Genomic DNA, 17,421 nt, shown 5'->3' on the forward strand with positions numbered 1-17,421 from the left:
AGTGGCCGACACAAACACCGGGCCCATCTAGGAGTGGCACTGCAGTGTCACGCAGGATGTCCCTTCCAAAAAACCCTCCCCAAACAGCACATGACGCAAAGAAAAAAAGAGGCGCAATGAGGTAGCTGTGTGAGTAAGATAAGCGACCCTAGTGGCCGACACAAATACCGGGCCCATCTAGGAGTGTCACTGCAGTGTCACGCAGGATGTCCCTTCCAAAAAACCCTCCCCAAACAGCACATGACGCAAAGAAAAAAAGAGGCGCAATGAGGTAGCTGTGTGAGTAAGATAAGCGACCCTAGTGGCCGACACAAACACCGGGCCCATCTAGGAGTGGCACTGCAGTGTCACGCAGGATGTCCCTTCCAAAAAACCCTCCCCAAACAGCACATGACGCAAAAAAAAAGAAAAGAAAAAAGAGGTGCAAGATGGAATTGTCCTTGGGCCCTCCCACCCACCCTTATGTTGGACATGCACACTTTAACCAACCCATCATTTCAGTGACAGGGTCTGCCACACGACTGTGACTGATATGACGGGTTGGTTTGGACCCCCACCAAAAAAGAAGCAATTAATCTCTCCTTGCACAAACTGGCTCTACAGAGGCAAGATGTCCACCTCATCATCATCCTCCGATATATCACCGTGTACATCCCCCTCCTCACAGATTATCAATTCGTCCCCACTGGAATCCACCATCTCAGCTCCCTGTGTACTTTGTGGAGGCAATTGCTGCTGGTCAATGTCTCCACGGAGGAATTGATTATAATTCATTTTAATGAACATCATCTTCTCCACATTTTCTGGATGTAACCTCGTACGCCGATTGCTGACAAGGTGAGCGGCGGCACTAAACACTCTTTCGGAGTACACACTTGTGGGAGGGCAACTTAGGTAGAATAAAGCCAGTTTGTGCAAGGGCCTCCAAATTGCCTCTTTTTCCTGCCAGTATAAGTACGGACTGTGTGACGTGCCTACTTGGATGCGGTCACTCATATAATCCTCCACCATTCTTTCAATGGGGAGAGAATCATATGCAGTGACAGTAGACGACATGTCCGTAATCGTTGTCAGGTCCTTCAGTCCGGACCAGATGTCAGCATCAGCAGTCGCTCCAGACTGCCCTGCATCACCGCCAGCGAGTGGGCTCGGAATTCTGAGCCTTTTCCTCGCACCCCCAGTTGCGGGAGAATGTGAAGGAGGAGATGTTGTTGACAGGTCGCGTTCCGCTTGACTTGACAATTTACTCACCAGCAGGTGTTTGAACCCCAGCAGACTTGTGTCTGCCGGAATGAGAGATCCAAGGTAGGCTTTAAATCTAGGATCGAGCACGGTGGCCAAAATGTAGTGCTCTGATTTCAACAGATTGACCACCCGTGAATCCTTGCTAAGCGAATTAAGGGCTCCATCCACAAGTCCCACATGCCTAGCGGAATCGCTCCGTGTTAGCTCCTCCTTCAATGTCTCCAGCTTCTTCTGCAAAAGCCTGATGAGGGGAATGACCTGACTCAGGCTGGCAGTGTCTGAACTGACTTCACGTGTGGCAAGTTCAAAGGGCATCAGAACCTTGCACAACGTTGAAATCATTCTCCACTGCGCTTGAGACAGGTGCATCCCACCTCCTATATCGTGCTCAATTGTATAGGCTTGAATGGCCTTTTGCTGCTCCTCCAACCTCTGAAGCATATACAGGGTTGAATTCCACCTCGTTACCACTTCTTGCTTCAGATGATGGCAGGGCAGGTTCAGTAGTTTTTGGTGGTGCTCCAGTTTTCTGTACGTGGTGCCTGTACGCCGAAAGTGTCCCGCAATTCTTCTGGCCACCGACAGCATCTCTTGCACGCCCCTGTCGTTTTTAAAAAAATTCTGCACCACCAAATTCAAGGTATGTGCAAAACATGGGACGTGCTGGAATTGACCCAGATTTAATGCACACACAATATTGCTGGCGTTGTCCGATGCCACAAATCCACAGGAGAGTCCAATTGGGGTAAGCCATTCCGCGATGATCTTCCTCAGTTGCCGTAAGAGGTTTTCAGCTGTGTGCGTATTCTGGAAACCGGTGATACAAAGCGTAGCCTGCCTAGGAAAGAGTTGGCGTTTGCGAGATGCTGCTACTGGTGCCGCCGCTGCTGTTCTTGCGGCGGGAGTCCATACATCTACCCAGTGGGCTGTCACAGTCATATAGTCCTGACCCTGCCCTGCTCCACTTGTCCACATGTCCGTGGTTAAGTGGACATTGGGTACAGCTGCATTTTTTAGGACACTGGTGACTCTTTTTCTGAGGTCTGTGTACATTTTCGGTATCGCCTGCCTAGAGAAATGGAACCTAGATGGTATTTGGTACCGGGGACACAGTACCTCCAACAAGTCTCTAGTTGGCTCTGCAGTAATGATGGATACCGGAACCACGTTTCTCACCACCCAGGATGTCAAGGCCTCAGTTATCCGCTTTGCAGTAGGATGACTGCTGTGATATTTCATCTTCCTCGCAAAGGACTGTTGGACAGTCAATTGCTTGGTGGAAGTAGTAAAAGTGGTCTTACGACTTCCCCTCTGGGATGACCATCGACTCCCAGCAGCAACAACAGCAGCGCCAGCAGCAGTAGGCGTTACACGCAAGGATGCATCGGAGGAATCCCAGGCAGGAGAGGACTCGTCAGAATTGCCAGTGACATGGCCTGCAGGACTATTGGCATTCCTGGGGAAGGAGGAAATTGACACTGAGGGAGTTGGTGGGGTGGTTTGCGTGAGCTTGGTTACAAGAGGAAGGGATTTACTGGTCAGTGGACTGCTTCCGCTGTCGGCCCAAGTTTTTGAACTTGTCACTGACTTATTATGAATGCGCTGCAGGTGACGTATAAGGGAGGATGTTCCGAGGTGGTTAACGTCCTTACCCCTACTTATTACAGCTTGACAAAGGGAACACACGGCTTGACACCTGTTGTCCGCATTTCTGGTGAAATACTTCCACACCGAAGAGCTGATTTTTTTGGTATTTTCACCAGGCATGTCAACGGCCATATTCCTACCACGGACAACAGGTGTCTCCCCGGGTGCCTGACTTAAACAAACCACCTCACCATCAGAATCCTCCTGGTCAATTTCCTCCCCAGCGCCAGCAACACCCATATCCTCCTCATCCTGGTGTACTTCAACACTGACATCTTCAATCTGACTATCAGGAACTGGACTGCGGGTGCTCCTTCCGTCACTTGCAGGGGGCGTGCAAATGGTGGAAGGCGCATGCTCTTCACGTCCAGTGTTGGGAAGGTCAGGCATCGCAACCGACACAATTGGAGTCGGACTCTCCTTGTGGATTTGGGATTTCGAAGAACGCACAGTTCTTTGCGGTGCTACTGCTTTTGCCAGCTTTAGTCTTTTCATTTTTCTAGCGAGAGGCTGAGTGTTTCCATCCTCATGTGAAGCTGAACCACTAGCCATGAACATAGGCCAGGGCCTCAGCCGTTCCTTGCCACTCCGTGTGGTAAATGGCATATTGGCAAGTTTACGCTTCTCCTCCGACAATTTTATTTTAGGTTTTGGAGTCCTTTTTTTACTGATATTTGGTGTTTTGGATTTGACATGCTCTGTACTATGACATTGGGCATCGGCCTTGGCAGACGACGTTGCTGGCATTTCATCGTCTCGGCCATGACTAGTGGCAGCAGCTTCAGCACGAGGTGGAAGTGGATCTTGATCTTTCCCTAATTTTGGAACCTCAACATTTTTGTTCTCCATATTTTAATAGGCACAACTAAAAGGCACCTCAGGTAAACAATGGAGATGGATGGATTGGATACTAGTATACAATTATGGACGGGCTGCCGAGTGCCGACACAGAGGTAGCCACAGCCGTGAACTACCGCACTGTACTGTGTCTGCTGCTAATATATAGACTGGTTGATAAAGAGATAGTATACTCGTAACTAGTATGTATGTATAAAGAAAGAAAAAAAAACCACGGTTAGGTGGTATATACAATTATGGACGGGCTGCCGAGTGCCGACACAGAGGTAGCCACAGCCGTGAACTACCGCACTGTACTGTGTCTGCTGCTAATATAGACTGGTTGATAAAGAGATAGTATACTCGTAACTAGTATGTATGTATAAAGAAAGAAAAAAAAACCACGGTTAGGTGGTATATACAATTATGGACGGGCTGCCGAGTGCCGACACAGAGGTAGCCACAGCCGTGAACTACCGCACTGTACTGTGTCTGCTGCTAATATAGACTGGTTGATAAAGAGATAGTATACTCGTAACTAGTATGTATGTATAAAGAAAGAAAAAAAAACCACGGTTAGGTGGTATATACAATTATGGACGGGCTGCCGAGTGCCGACACAGAGGTAGCCACAGCCGTGAACTACCGCACTGTACTGTGTCTGCTGCTAATATATAGACTGGTTGATAAAGAGATAGTATACTCGTAACTAGTATGTATGTATAAAGAAAGAAAAAAAAACCACGGTTAGGTGGTATATACAATTATGGACGGGCTGCCGAGTGCCGACACAGAGGTAGCCACAGCCGTGAACTACCGCACTGTACTGTGTCTGCTGCTAATATAGACTGGTTGATAAAGAGATAGTATACTCGTAACTAGTATGTATGTATAAAGAAAGAAAAAAAAACCACGGTTAGGTGGTATATACAATTATGGACGGGCTGCCGAGTGCCGACACAGAGGTAGCCACAGCCGTGAACTACCGCACTGTACTGTGTCTGCTGCTAATATATAGACTGGTTGATAAAGAGATAGTATACTCGTAACTAGTATGTATGTATAAAGAAAGAAAAAAAAACCACGGTTAGGTGGTATATACAATTATGGACGGGCTGCCGAGTGCCGACACAGAGGTAGCCACAGCCGTGAACTACCGCACTGTACTGTGTCTGCTGCTAATATATAGACTGGTTGATAAAGAGATAGTATACTCGTAACTAGTATGTATGTATAAAGAAAGAAAAAAAAACCACGGTTAGGTGGTATATACAATTATGGACGGGCTGCCGAGTGCCGACACAGAGGTAGCCACAGCCGTGAACTACCGCACTGTACTGTGTCTGCTGCTAATATAGACTGGTTGATAAAGAGATAGTATACTCGTAACTAGTATGTATGTATAAAGAAAGAAAAAAAAACCACGGTTAGGTGGTATATACAATTATGGACGGGCTGCCGAGTGCCGACACAGAGGTAGCCACAGCCGTGAACTACCGCACTGTACTGTGTCTGCTGCTAATATAGACTGGTTGATAAAGAGATAGTATACTCGTAACTAGTATGACTATAAAGAAAGAAAAAAAAACCACGGTTAGGTGGTATATACAATTATGGACGGGCTGCCGAGTGCCGACACAGAGGTAGCCACAGCCGTGAACTACCGCACTGTACTGTGTCTGCTGCTAATATAGACTGGTTGATAAAGAGATAGTATACTACTAATATTATATATACTGGTGGTCAGGTCACTGGTCACTAGTCACACTGGCAGTGGCACTCCTGCAGCAAAAGTGTGCACTGTTTAATTTTAATATAATATTATGTACTCCTGGCTCCTGCTATAACCTATAACTGGCACTGCAGTGCTCCCCAGTCTCCCCCCCAATTATAAGCTGTGTGAGCTGAGCACAGTCAGATATATATATACATTGATGCAGCACACTGGGCTGAGCAGTGCACACAGATATGGTATGTGACTGAGTCACTGTGTGTATCGTTTTTTTCAGGCAGAGAACGGATATATTAAATAAAACAAACAACTGCACTGTCTGGTGGTCACTGTGGTCGTCAGTCACTAAACTCTGCACTCTCTTCTACAGTATCACAGCCTCAGGTCAATCTCTCTCTCTCTCTCTCTCAACCCTAATCTAAATGGAGAGGACGCCAGCCACGTCCTCTCCCTATCAATCTCAATGCACGTGTGAAAATGGCGGCGACGCGGGGCTCCTTATATAGAATCCGAGTCTCGCGAGAATCCGACAGCGTCATGATGACGTTCGGGCGCGCTCGGGTTAACCGAGCAAGGCGGGAGGATCCGAGTCTGCTCGGACCCGTGAAAAAAACATGAAGTTCGTGCGGGTTCGGATTCAGAGAAACCGAACCCGCTCATCTCTACTTAACACGCCCCATAAACGCTCTCACTTGTTCCATAAAATCCGCACTCTACGCGCAGACATAGTTCTACTTCAAGAAACACATTTTAAGCGATATGGTCACCCCACTTTGTCTTCCAGACGATTCTCCACTGTGTTGTACTCCTCAAGTGAATCTAAGCATAACAGAGTCGCTATCCTGATAAGCAACAAACTCCCCTGCACTCAAAGCTCGGTTCATGTTGACACAGAGGGCAGGTATATCATTCTGGTTGGCAGGCTGGGGCACCTGGAAGTGACTATAGCTAACCTCTATGCTCCCAACACGGGCCAACAACGGTTTTTGAGATCCTTTTTCAAGGCTCTCCAAAAACACAGAGCGGGTTATGTTTTCCTGGGAGGGGATTTCAACGCAGTTCTAGTCCCTCTGTTAGATAAATCCGCTTCCCAGAAACACCCTCGCACCTGTCATATATCCGATACTTTCTCTAAACTTATTAAAGAAGCATCTCTCTTCGATACTTGGCGTGCTCTTAACCCATCCTCCAAGGACTACACTTTTTTTCCAATCCCCATCAGTCTTATTCCAGACTTGACTACCTTTTCTGCAGCCCCCCGGCCTCGAACCACATTTTGTCCTCATCAATTATCCCCAATGTCTGGTCGGATCACTCCTCCGTCGCGTCCGCATTTGATCTGTTTGATGCCCCAACTTCCCGCCCATCTTGGCGCCTGAATGAGACACTTCTTAAAATTCCCTCCTTCAAATCCAAGATAGCTGGACTGCTCACGGAATACTTTTCTCTTAATAATCCTGAATCAGGATGTTCCCCATTAGTCTGGGAAGCTCACAAAGCTGTCCTCAGAGGCCATGTAATTAGCTATGCATCTCACCGCAATAGGGAACACAAAGCAACACTTAGAAATCTCACTGATCAGGTCCAAATCCTAGACTCTCTTCATAAGCGTAGTCCCACGGACTCGAACTATAAACAGCTTATGGCAGCTAGGGCAACTCTCAATGCACTAATCACAGAAAAGATAGATAAATCCCTACGTTGGCTGAATCAGCGATTTTATGAGAAAAGCAACAAGACTGATGCCCTTTTGGCAAATAGATTAAAAGCACGCAAAGCCCTCTCTTCTATAGTCTCGCTTAAGGACTCTTACGGTAATACACACTATAATCCCTCGGACATCAACTCTATCTTTAAGGAATACTACACCCGTTTGTATAACTCCCCAGGCAGTACGTCATCCCTACCTGACTCAAACACGCGCATCTCCGACTTCCTGACCTCATGCTCCCTACCGCAGTTGGATACACCCTCAGCCACTGCATTATGTAAGCCTATATCTGACGAGGAAGTATCCGCTGCTCTTAAACTACAGAAACCCTCTAAGGCTCCGGGACCGGACGGCCTACCTTTTGCGTACTATAAAACATTTGAGTGTTCTCTTGTCCCTCACTTGGCGTCTACTTTTAATAAAATCCTTAATGGGGAACTCTTTCACAGCGAAACTACTGAAGCACTAATTACTGTTATTCCCAAAACTGGTAAAGATCACCAACAGGTCTCTAATTACCGCCCTATTTCTCTTCTCAACACCGACTTGAAACTTTTTGCAAAAATTCTTGCCCTACGCCTGAACCCCCTTCTTCCGTCTCTTATACATCCCGACCAAGTCGGATTTGTCCCTACACGCCAAGCTCTAGATAATACCAGATGCACCGTTAACCTGATCCACCATGCTAACTCTGTCAAACTCCCCTCTCTCCTGTTGGCCTGAGACGCGGAGAAAGCCTTCGATAGGGTTTCGTGGGCCTTTCTCGATCAAACACTCCGTAGCTTTGGTGTTCACGGGGAATTTCTCCAAGCCATTTCAGCACTCTATCACAATCCCTCCACTTCTGTTCTAGCGAACGGAATTCTTTCAGACTCCTTCGCCATCACCAATGGTACACGACAGGGATGCCCCCTGTCGCCTCTCATCTTCGCTCTGATAATGAACCTCTCGCTTGTCACATCCGTCTTAATCCGGACATTACAGGCTTTTCTATCAAAGACTCACACTACAAACTTTCCCTTTTTGCAGATGACGTTCTCCTTACCCTCACTAGCCCGTTAATTTCCCTACCCAATCTTTTCAAAGAATTAACTCTCTACGGGGACCTCTCTGGATATAAGGTGAACAATGACAAGTCAGAGGCTTTCCCATTACACATCCCTCTCAACACGCTGAATCTTCTGAAATCCAACTTCCCTTTTGCATGGCGTCATACCTCCATTAAATATTTGGGGGTGCATATTACCAAATCTTACCATTCTCTCTATGACGCAAACTTTCCTCCCTTATTTAAGGAAATATCTCAAAACATCTTAGGATGGAAAAAACATTTAATTTCTTGGATTGGCAGGATTAATGCCATTAAGATGAACGTCATCCCCAAGATTTTATACCTCTTCCACACTCTCCCTGTCCCAATCCATCCCCGGATTTTATCCTCCCTCCAGACCCAATATGGTAAATTCATATGGAATGATAAGAAGCCGCGATTGCGTAGGGAGACTCTCCAGCAGAGCTCTCCGTGTGGTGGTTTGGGCCTTCCCTCGCTATCAAGATACTACTACGCCACGGCACTCAGTCAACTTGTCGCCTGGCATTCTCCACGACACACGAGGAGATGGGTGGACTTGGAGAGTGACTTGGCTCAGGTCGATTCAGTTTCTCATCTTCCATGGCTCCCCCGTCTGCACAGACCTAAAACCATTCAGCCAGTGCCAACAATATCCCTAACTTTATCGGTGTGGGACTCACTAAAATCTAAACTTTCACTCCACACACTTCCCTCTCCCCTAACTCCCATCTGGAACAACCCCTCCTTCTCCCCGGGCCGATCCCAGCATTTTGCTTCCAACTGGGCTAGGGCAGGCGTCTCCTGCTTTCATCATCTACTTCATAACAATGTACCGTACTCATTCGCAGACCTTCAAACAAAGCACTCTCTCCCGACTTCATATTTTTATCAATACCTTCAAATTCGAAATTTCGTGATGTCCTCAACTAGGACAACGCCTCTTCCTAATATCGCAACTCCGATGGAGCGCCTTTGCATGTATCGTCCCACGGATCGAGGCACTATTTCTATTCTGTATCACTCCATTTTGTCTCCAGTTGCGCCTCCCCGCACAGCACATGAACTTGCATGGGAAACTGACTTGGGGACTTCCCTAGATGATGACGTATGGGAATCTGTCCGATTGAATATTTCTAAATGTTCTATTAGCGTCTCCATTAAGGAGAACTCCTACAAAGTCTATACACGCTGGTGTTTGGTTCCCGAACGCTTACACCAAATGTATCCGAACACTTCTAACCTCTGTTGGCGTCAATGTGGTCAAGTAGGCTCGTATTTTCATATTTGGTGGAGCTGCCCGAAGATAGCCTCTTTCTGGCTAATGGTCCGTATCTGTTATGCACACCAGTGCCTGCAGGAAAGTACTGGTGTCAGAACTGTTATGCACTCCAGTGTCTGCAGGAATGTACTGGTGTTTGAACTGTTATGCAAAACAAATGGACTCACAGACAAACTGGGGAATATGACATAACGTACACAGAAGGTGATAGGGTAACAAAATACACACAAAGTGAACAGAGAAGCCCAGAGACTAAGGAACTGGGTATCTCCCTTGTATTAGAACTGCACAGATGGAAAAAGCAAGATGTTGTGTTTTAATACGTAGAGAACCCGAAATGCTGTTGCTAAGGGCAACAGCAAAACCCTAAAGGGTTACCAACGGGTGTGGCAGTAAACTCCTTGGTCAGAGATGGAATGATAGACACAAGGAGAGTCTCCACAATCCTGATTCTCACTTGCAGTGCACAGGTTTTAGCTTACTGCCACTAAACTGACCCCTGACACCTAGCACAGTGAGACAGGATTAAAGGATTAGACAGGCAAGTCTTAGAATACAGCCGCAAACTTGCTAAGTTCACAGAGTAGTACAGAACCCCAGCAAGCTAAACGACTGACTCCAGTCTTACTGCTAGGTCTGGATTGGCAGAGTGTAATACCAAATCCCCAGGCCTATTTGCAGTAAGCAACAAACAAATGCAAAGCTACACAGTACTGGCTAACTTTCATGAACTGACTAACCAACAAAGATTCAGCAGCATCTGCTTACCCTGAAAAGAGGCCTTATAAAGCAGGTGCTGTCCACGCCCCACTCAGACCTCACAGACTGTGAGCACAAAAACCAGCACCGGATCCCCTGCCGTGCACAGAGCCTATAACCACTGCACAGCAAAAGACCCGAACCGGATTATCAGCTGCGCTCAGGTTACTCCACTAGCACTTGTCCCCCGGTTGCCATGACGACGTGGCAGCACAGGGCAGGAGACCCTAACAGTACCCCCCCTCTGACGAGGGGTCAAAGAACCCCTACCACCGGGTTTATCGGGGAACTGCGAGAAGAAAGAGCGTATCAGTCTGGGGGCATGAAGATCACAACTGCGCACCCACGACCGCTCCTCCGGGCCATACCCCTTCCAGTGCACCAAAAATGACAGCCGACCCCGAACCACCTTGGAGTCAAGAATCCTTTCAACAACAAACTCCCTCTGGCCACGTATCAGAAGAGGGGAAGGTCTTCCACTGGAAGAAGGATTACTAATCGCCCGTTTTAAAAGGGAACAATGAAATGTTTTATTGATACCCAAAGAACGGGGCAGATCTAACTGAAATGCCACCGGATTGATAACCCTGGTGATCTTATAAGGGCCGATGAACCAGGGCCCTAACTTATGAGATGGCTGTCTCAACTTCAAATTCTTGGTAGACAACCAGACAAAGTCTCCTAATTTGAAGCTGCAGGGTCTTTTCCGCTTATCAAAAACCCTTTTGGTCACTAATGACACAGACACAAGGGCTTTCTTCACTTTCCGCCAAATACCTCTAAGGACCGAAACCACAGAGGAACCACCAGGCGTGGAGTCCAGGGGGTCAAAAGAATTGGCCTTAGGATGATGCCCATACACACAAAGGAAGGGAGAGATCCCTGTAGCAGAGTGAGCCGCGTTGTTATAGGCAAACTCCGCCATGGACAGATGAGCAACCCAGTCAGTCTGACACTTGGAGACATAACACCTGAGGAACTGCTCCAAGGACTGGTTCACCCTTTCAGTCTGCCCATTAGACTGCGGATGGTAGCCTGACGACAAGCTGACAGAAATCTGGAGATCGGAACAAAATGCCCTCCAGAATTTGGCCACAAACTGGGATCCGCGGTCAGAGACCACATCAAGTGGCAACCCGTGGAGACGCACAACATGCAGCATAAATAATTCAGACAGGCGTCTGGCTGATGGCAGCCCAACCAGTGGAACGAAGTGCGCCATCTTCGAAAACCTGTCAACGACAACCCAGATGGCTGTCATCCCCGAGGATTTGGGCAAGTCCACCACAAAATCCATTGAAATGTGGGTCCATGGCTTAGATGGGATAGAGAGTGGATGTAATGGGCCAACAGGAACCCCTCTAGGAGTCTTATTTCGGGCACAGATGTCACATGCCCGAACCCACTGATCCACATCCTTAGCCACCGAGGGCCACCACACCGCCCTAGATAGCAACTCCCGAGTTCTGGCAATACCCGGGTGACCTGCCGACTTCTTGGCATGGAATTCCAGGAACACTCGCTGTCTTAACCTAGGAGGCACAAACAAAAGACCTACCGGAAGGTCTGGAGGAGCCTGCTCCTGTGCTCTAAGGACTAATGATAAGAGGTCCTGGGTAATGCCCACTTTAATACATGATGGGGAAACAATGGGCAACGGCTCCTCGGTGGTCTCCTGGATTGGAGCAAAACTCCGCGAGAGCGCATCAGCCTTGATGTTTTTTGACCCAGGGCGATATGTTATCAAAAAATTAAAGCGAGCAAAAAACAAAGCCCATCGTGCCTGCCTGGCATTGAGACGCTTCGCTGACTCTAAATATACCAGATTCTTATGGTCAGTGAGAATTGAGACCACAAACTTAGCCCCCTCAAGCCAGTGTCTCCACTCCTCGAGTGCATCCTTAATAGCCAACAATTCCCGGTTACCCACGTCATAATTCATCTCGGCAGGCGAAAATTTACGGGAAAAGTAAGCACAGGGATGAAGGCGATTATCAGACACTCCCATCTGAGAAAGCACTGCCCCAATACCCATCTCAGAGGCATCCACCTCCACCACAAAAGGACGCTCTGGATCTGGGTGTCGCAGCACCTTGGCCGAAACAAATGCCCTTTTGAGATGGGCAAAAGCCGGTTTAGCCTCACAAGACCAGTGAGCAACATCCGCCCCTTTCTTAGTGAGTGCCACCAAGGGCGCCACTATAGACGAAAATCCAGCGATAAATCGTCTATAAAAATTCGCAAAGCCCAGGAAACGCTGAAGCGCCTTCAAACTAGTGGGCTGCACCCAATCCAGGACTGCCTGTACCTTGGAACCCTCCATTTGGAAACCTTCTGGGGAGATAATATATCCTAGAAATGCGATTTGCTGAACTTCAAATTCGCACTTCTCCAGCTTCGCCCCAAGCCGGTGGTCTCTGAGTTTCTGGAGGACTAAGCGTACATGCTTCCGATGTTCCTCCAGGGAATGGGAGAAGATTAGGATGTCATCTAAGTATACAACTAAGAATCTATCCAAATATTTCCTGAGCACATCATTCATGAAATCCTGGAAGACTGCCGGGGCATTACAGAGCCCAAAAGGCATCACCAAATATTCATAATGCCCTGAGTGGGTATTAAAGGCAGTCTTCCATTCATCCCCCTCTCTTATTCGGATTAGATTGTACGCACCGCGTAGGTCAATCTTAGAAAAAATGGTGGCAGTACGAAGCTGGTCAAACAGGACCGAAATGAGAGGCAGTGGGTATGAGTTTTTAATCGTGATACGGTTCAATTCCCTGAAGTCGATGCAGGGTCGCAACGAACCGTCCTTTTTACCCACAAAGAAGAACCCCGACCCAACTGGAGACTGTGAAGGTCTGATAAATCCCTTAGCCAAGTTCTCCTGAATGTACTCTGCCATAGCCTGAGTCTCAGGACGTGACAGGGAGTACAACCTGCTCTTGGGAAGCTTAGCATTTGGCAACAAATCAATGGCACAGTCATAGGGGCGATGGGGAGGTAGTACCTCTGCAACTTTTTTGGAGAACACGTCCGCAAAATCTGCATAACACCCTGGCAATCCTGGCAAACTTAGCTGCGAGAGCCTGACTGGAAGGCTCAAGCAACTCCTGAAACAATCAGTACCCCAACTAAGAATCTCCCCAGAGACCCAGTCAAATTGAGGATTGTGGGCCCTTAACCAGGGTAACCCCAACACCAATGGGGCAAAAGTACAGACAGTCACATAAAAGGACAATTTTTCAGAGTGTGTGGCTCCAATAAACAAAGAAATCTGGCTAGTGCAAGAGGTAATTTTACCTTGGGATAATGGTTCCCCGTTTAACCCACAAATCTCAATTTCCGAAGCCAAGGGTACTAAGGGAACAGAGTGTTTCAGGGCGAATTGGCGGTCCATAAAAACCCAGTCGGCCCCACTGTCCACAAAGGCCTCAGTCTTGACAGTTTGACCGAGGATCTTCAAGGTCACCGGAATCATAAAAGTCTTCTTGGGAAATTCTGACTTCTGGCCTGACAGGATATTTCCCATCACCCTCAGGCCCTGAAGTTTTCCGGCTTTTCTGGGCATGATACTACCACATGACCTTTATTCCCACAGTACAAACACAACCCCTGCTGTCTCCTCCGCGTCTTCTCACGCGAGGAGAGGCGGGTAGCCCCAATCTGCATAGGCTCCTCAGAAAATTCCTCAGAGTCTGAGGTTCCCTTGGGAAGGAAGGAAATCTCAGTCTCCCTTTCAAGCCTACGCTCTCTCAGCCGTCTATCCACCCGGATGGATAACTGCATGAGCTGATCCAAGCTATCAGGCAAGGGATATTGTACCAGTTGGTCCTTTATCTGGTTAGAAAGACCTCTTCGGTACTGGTGTCTCAGGGCTGGGTCATTCCACTGGGTATCATGGGCCAACCTCCGAAACTCCGTACAGTAAACCTCAACTGGCCTTCGCCCTTGCTTAAGGATCGAAATCTGAGCCTCGGCTGAGGCCGTCTTGTCAGGGTCATCATACAACATGCCCAGTGCCGTAAAAAAAGCATCAACACTTTTAAGCGACGGACAGTCAGGTTGCAACCCATATGCCCAGACCTGTGGGTCTCCTTGTAGCAAGGAAATCACTATGCCCACCCGCTGAATCTCCGACCCAGAAGACTGAGGCCTAAGCCGGAAGTATAGCTTGCAGCTCTCCTTGAAACAAAAGAACTGCGAGCGATCTCCAGAAAAACGATCCGGGAGATTTACTTTCGGCTCCTTAACCCCTGCAGGTGCTGCTGCTGCGGGAGCTCCGCCAGCAGCCTGGGAGGTGTGCATTTTAATGGACAAATCATTAAATTGTCGAGTCAGGACCTGCACCTGATCGACCACCTGTTGCAACGTATTTTGAGGGGTATGCTCCATATTCCCACAAAATTTCAACAGGAGTATTAGGCTGCTGAATATGTTATGCACACCAGTGCCTGCAGGAAAGTACTGGTGTCAGAACTGTTATGCACTCCAGTGTCTGCAGGAATGTACTGGTGTTTGAACTGTTATGCAAAACAAATGGACTCACAGACAAACTGGGGAATATGACATAACGTACACAGAAGGTGATAGGGTAACAAAATACACACAAAGTGAACAGAGAAGCCCAGAGACTAAGGAACTGGGTATCTCCCTTGTATTAGAACTGCACAGATGGAAAAAGCAAGATGTTGTGTTTTAATACGTAGAGAACCCGAAATGCTGTTGCTAAGGGCAACAGCAAAACCCTAAAGGGTTACCAACGGGTGTGGCAGTAAACTCCTTGGTCAGAGATGGAATGATAGACACAAGGAGAGTCTCCACAATCCTGATTCTCACTTGCAGTGCACAGGTTTTAGCTTACTGCCACTAAACTGACCCCTGACACCTAGCACAGTGAGACAGGATTAAAGGATTAGACAGGCAAGTCTTAGAATACAGCCGCAAACTTGCTAAGTTCACAGAGTAGTACAGAACCCCAGCAAGCTAAACGACTGACTCCAGTCTTACTGCTAGGTCTGGATTGGCAGAGTGTAATACCAAATCCCCAGGCCTATTTGCAGTAAGCAACAAACAAATACAAAGCTACACAGTACTGGCTAACTTTCATGAACTGACTAACCAACAAAGAGTCAGCAGCATCTGCTTACCCTGAAAAGAGGCCTTATAAAGCAGGTGCTGTCCACGCCCCACTCAGACCTCACAGACTGTGAGCACAAAAACCAGCACCGGATCCCCTGCCGTGCACAGAGCCTATAACCACTGCACAGCAAAAGACCCGAACCGGATTATCAGCTGCGCTCAGGTTACTCCACTAGCACTTGTCCCCCGGTTGCCATGACGACGTGGCAGCACAGGGCAGGAGACCCTAACAGTATCCTTATTCAGTCGCTTATTCCGGACTGCCCCCCCTCCCCCCTGAGACGCTGTTCCTGTGTGCCCCAGCCTGTCAACTATCCAAGCCGGAAAGCAAACTGGCTGTGCATATAGCCTGTGCAGCTAAACTCCAGATTGCTAAATCATGGAAACTCCCCACCCCTCCAACCCGTCCTGAACTTATGAACCGTGTTTGGTTTGTAGCAAAGATGGAATACCTTTCCTCCTTGATGAACAACACAGTGGATAAATTCCACGACGTTTGGACACCTTGGTACACTAAATTTCAAGTAGCTCTCCCAGGTCTCTCCTAGTTCACCTTACCCTTTTTCCCCACCCTACTTTTCTCCCGATTCGCTCTCCCCTGGTCTGTGATTTGTTTTTGTTTTTTACACTCTTTATTTCTCTCCACTCTCTTCTCTCCTCAATTTTTATTACCACCCTTGCTTCTTTTTCCCTCTGACTCTCTTGGTAATATCCTACAAGCCCTTCCAAGGGTTCCACTGGTTGGCCCTTCGGAATATTCTATATTATTTTCTATTTTTTTATTCCTAACTCTTGATTGTTTTTGGGTTTGTTTAAAAAAAAAAAAAATAACAAATAACATAGAGACAAACTCCTGCACTTAATTTTCTAGCCTATGTATTCTAGTTTTCTTGTGCTCTGAGTATGTCAATTACTTCCATTTGTCATTGTTTTTCTCTTGTCAATAAACTTTTGTGATTTAAAAAAAATATATATACATATATCTATATATAACTTGAGCCTCTATTTGTTTCATGCATGCTCATTATATTATAAATATATGTGTGACATGCCTGTCAGCTCTCGTTGCTCTTCTCACATGAGCCGGGCTGGCGTTACTTCACCACAGCAGCGCGGGGAAACACTGAGGAAGAGCTGCTGATGGCAGCGTCACGGCAGCTTCCGCTCAGTCTGGGCTGAACACAGTCTCGCGATAATTAATGTTATCATCTCGCGAGACAATCACTGTGGTTCACTGAGTTCCTCGGCTGCCAAGGAGCGCTGCTGGTGCTCCCAGAGTCCTCTTATTCCTGGAGAATCCAGGATTCCGAGTGAAGGGAAAAGCCTCCTGGAGGGTTGCCACCAAATCCTGGAGAATCCAGGAAATTAGGGAGAGGTGGCAACCCTACTCGTGTCCCTAGTGCAACCAGAGGGCGAAGGATAAAGAGCTTTGAGCTCCATTTCCATAAAATGTTGCTAATTCATAGCCCATAGGCTACTGTGGGCATGGACGTGCAGTGAGTTAAATAGGTCAGGAGGCACTGGCTGGCACCAGAGCCAGATTTACATGCAATATATGAGCCAAAGCGTACATCTTGGCATTATACACAGGTGCAGCAGTATAAACTCCCGGAAATTTGGTGAGTTTTGATCAGAGATGTGTGGAAAAGTTAGCCAGGTGAGGCACTGACTCACCTGCCATAGAAGATTTACTCCAGAGTTTTGGCAATAAAAGTTATTAGAATAATGCAGAGAAGATATTTCAAACATATTCTTTATATTTTTCATATATTTTATGCAGTCAAAACTCGGGCACAAACGTTAGTATGGCAGGAATGGCTCTGCCTCACCCAACCGCACATCACTGATTATGGGGTGATGCCATCATCCTATCAGAGGCAAGCTCTGAAATGAAATTTGACAGTTTTGCACCACCCATAGAAACCTATTTTGGCTGTGGCTGCTGTCAGACATGGAGGGATACCAGCAGATATTGGAGATTTTTGGTGTGGTCCCTC

The sequence above is a fragment of the Pseudophryne corroboree genome, chromosome 1 (assembly GCF_028390025.1).
Source record: "Pseudophryne corroboree isolate aPseCor3 chromosome 1, aPseCor3.hap2, whole genome shotgun sequence".
In the NCBI taxonomy this organism is placed as follows: Eukaryota; Metazoa; Chordata; class Amphibia; order Anura; family Myobatrachidae; genus Pseudophryne; species Pseudophryne corroboree.